Consider the following 4,190-nt stretch of genomic DNA (forward strand, 5'->3'; position numbering starts at 1 on the left):
GACAAGGGCCAAGAACTAAAATGAGGGAGTCAATGGAATAAATGGCCATATGGGATAGCTTCCTCCTCGAGTGTGCTTGTGTTTATTCTATAAAGAATAAAGGTGAAGGGAAAGTAGTATTTATCCAAAGCACAAGTAATGCCCAATATTCATAATACATAAGACAAATCAACTGGATAAATTTGCAAATCTGGTTCATACTAAGTAGAATGATTTATAGCTATATAGCCTTGGGAAAATTATTTAACCACTAAGTTTCCTGTTTGCAAAATGGGCACTAGGGCTATACCTAATTTCTAGAATGGTTATAAGGATTAAATAAGACAATGTAAAGTTCCTAATGCAGTCTGAATGTGTCCCCTGGAAACTTAATCCTCAATGTAACACTGTTGGGACGTGGGTCTTAATGGGAAGTGTTCAGGTCATGTTGGCTCTACTCTCATAAATGCATTAGCGTCATTACAAAAAAGGCACGAAAGAATGGATTCACTGTATTCTGCTTTACGGCTTTGTGAGGAATACCACTCCTCCCCTCCGGAGGATCTAGTATGAAAGATGCAGTATGAAAAGGAGGCTGGCACCATACCAGACACCAAATCTGCCAGAGACTTAATCATCAACTTCCCAACCTCCATAACTGTGATAAAATTATTTTGTTTATAAATTACCAGGTCTATGATAGTCTGTTATAGCAGTACAAAAAGGCTAAGATACAGTTTCTAGTACATCACAGATGCTCTATAGATGGATATTACTGCACTTATAAATCATGAGTTTAAATAGGATGATGAGCTTTGATTATAAATCTTCATACAAAAAATATTTTCTCAGCTTAGAACACCATTAATACAATGGTCAAAAGCCAAATGTAGGGGCTGATGATGTGCCACAGTAGGTTAAGTTGTCGCTTACAAGCTGGCATCCCATATTGGAGTGCTAGTTTGAGTCCTGGCTGCTCAGCTTCTGTTCTAGCTCCCTGCGAATAAGCTTGGAAAAGCAGAGGATGGTCTAAAGGCTTGGTCCCTTGTAACCCACAGGAGAGATACGATGGAGTCCCTGATACCTGGCTTAACCCCAACCATTGCAGCCATTTGCGGAGTGAACCAGTGGAGGGGAGATCTCATTCTACCTGTCTCACCCTCTCTCTGTCATTCTGCCTTTCAAATAAATAAAATAAATCTTTTAAGAATGTATCTTGAAGGAGTTAGCTATTTTCATTTATTCATGGATAGTTACTGATTTAAGGGAGGCACACTTTCTTTGTAAATGATTAACCTGAGCAATGTAGGTTTAGATCAACTTTAAAGTTATCTTGAAAATATTTCTTTCATGTGTGTAAGGATTCACAGAGCTCTTTGTTGTCCAGCATAACATTCGTTTCTCTAAAAATAAAATAAAAATAAAAACCTGGTTCAAAACTCAGTCTAATTGACTACTCAGAATCAGAAAATCAATTTAAATAAAGGAAAGGAAGAAAAAAGCAACACTTCCTTGACCAAGTTCAAACATCTAGGGTTGGTTGGTCTGAATTAAATTTAGTTAAATTATGTGCAAAGCCTAAGCTATAGCAAACCCCAGAGTCTGACAGGAAGGCCTTTAAAAGTCCAAATTGGAAAAAGAAGCTGAACTAACTTGGAAATTTCTCAAGTGCCAAAAGTGCTGTTAGGAAGCAGCAGTACTAAGTGCCTGTTTAAAAATCAGAAATCAGACAGCGAACCATGTGGGGGACAAGGTTAAATACCATCAAAGAGAAGGACTGAAAGAAGGTCAATAATTGCCTGGACAGGAAAAGAAGATGAATAGAATTGTTTTTTTCCCTGGTCCACACTACCACAGATCTCTACCGGACGGAAAGGTATTGATGGAATTTGAAGTGACCAGGAAAAACGCAAAAGGTGTGCCCTCAGCTTCACAGTTCAAATCACGAAACAAAAAAAAAAAAAAAAAAGAGGCGGGGAAGGGCAGGGGATATCACTGTTCACTTTCAAGACTGAACACAGCCAACTGAAATATAGACTCCTAGACATGGTATGTTTGATGCACACAGGACTCATATTTAACGTGAGAGTTTCAACCATATCAAAAAAGTTTGTTAATACTAAAGGGAAAGGTCTTGACCTTAATTAAATGTGATGTGAAAATAATATTCAAAAACCATTGTTGTGGGGCTGGTATCATGGCATAGTGGCTGAAACCACTGCTTGTGATGGCAGCATTCTATTATGGGCAGTGGTTAGAGTCCCACCTGTTACATTTCTGATCCAGCTCTCTGCTATGGCCTGGGAAAGCAGAAGATGGCTGAAGTACTTGGGCCCCTGTACCCACGTGGGAGACCCAGAAAGATCTCCTGGCTTCGGATTGGCCCAGCTCCTCTTGTTGCAGCCATTTGGGAAGTGAATCAGTGGATGGAAGACCTTTTCTGTCTCTCCCTCTCTCTGTTTGTAACTCTGCCTCTCCAATAAATAAAATCTTAAGAAAAAAACCCACATGTAACCCCCAATGACAATTATTTACAATTTATAGGCATGAACATTACTCAAACCCATCTTCATTTCTCTTCCTATAATTAATGTCACGCTATAATTGAGAAAGAATTCATATAGCAGGCATATACTGAATGCCCACTCCCTTCTGCACAGTGTACTAGATTTTCCAATAATTAAAAACATGAATAAGTTGCTATGCCTGCCTCCAATGAATTCATAAGCTCTCAGGAAAATACTAGAACCCATTATACCAGTGAAATGCAAAAGGCTAAAGGGGTTACAGTAACAACTGCTAACACTTATTGCTGTTGGAGTTTAAGTAACTCATACACATTAACTTAAATAATCTTAACTCCACAAAGGATATTATTCCTATAGCCATTTTACAGGAAAAGAAACTGATACAGAGTAGTTGAATAAAGTACCTGAGTTCACCCAGTAAGTGGTAGAACTGGGAATTGAACACAGCCTGATTCCATAGTCAACATTTTTCAGTTTTATACTCTATCACCTTCCATAAGGAAAATTTACATTGATTCAGAGAAGAGTGGAATCACTTGCTCTAGAAGCTCAGGGAAAGTGATCTAGGGATTTGTAAAATGTTGTTGAGTAGCACTCAAGGGAGCACCCATAGTTGGATGGCTCTCAAACTGCAAAAACACCTCTGATACATTGCCGCTTGGCCTTCATTTCACACTGGCCTGCTTTTGACCTCTCTTGAAAGAAAGTCCTTCCTTTCCTATCTTTGAACATTCTCCTAAGTCATCTTAGGTATCTAAACTTTAGATTCTGATATAACCTTCCATCTGTTATTTCCAAACTTTTCACTTATCTTCTTTAAAACTACAATTTACAACCACACTTCACAATTATGTAATATAACCAAAAGTGTTACATCAAAGCTAAGTGGAAGTGTTAGGTAGGAAGTCAGATATGAGCTTATGTGTGTGTGTGACAAAGGCCTAAAGAAAATACATCTATGTCCAGCATATGCATCTGCACCTCAAAGTCATTCCAATAACGTTTCAGGGGCAGCCAGTATTCGCATCCTGCCCTGCCCTCTTCTACCTGATAATCTGCCAGGTGGGGGTCCCTGCCCCTTATGCCTGACAATCTTCCACAATCTTCCAGATGCAGCCCAGAATCTACATTTCAAATACCCTGCTCCGGATCCTGGGTTAGGACGGCGCCAGCTAGGCTTCCTCCTCTTAATATTTACATCCATAAAATCCTTTGTTTCAGGAGAGATGTGTGAAGACAAAGACCCATCTCCTTAAAAACCCCTGGCCTCAACTGGACTGCACGCTCAGCCCTCTGCCTCTCTGCTGAGCCACCCATCTGGCCTGCCCAGGTGTAATCTCTCCACTCAACCATGTAACCTTGCTCCTCCCCCCAGTCCGAGTGACTGGGCACTCTCTCAGGTTCCATCTGGAGAGGTGCCTATCTGTTCTTACGGATGTCCCTGCCCTAATAAACCTTGCTATTTTACTTTTCCACTACTCTGTCTCACACCTGAATTCTTTCTTGCACGAAGACAAGAACTCTGCCATTCACCAGTAACAGAAGAATAAATTACACAGTATTTTCTTTTTAAGATTTATTTGAGAGGTAGAGTTACAGACAGAGAGGGCGAGACTTAGAAAGGTCTTCCACCTGCTGGTTCACTCTCGAAATGGTTGCAACAGCTAGAACTGGGCCAATCCA

Source organism: Oryctolagus cuniculus, chromosome X (assembly GCF_964237555.1).
Source record: "Oryctolagus cuniculus chromosome X, mOryCun1.1, whole genome shotgun sequence".
Lineage (NCBI taxonomy): Eukaryota > Metazoa > Chordata > Mammalia > Lagomorpha > Leporidae > Oryctolagus > Oryctolagus cuniculus.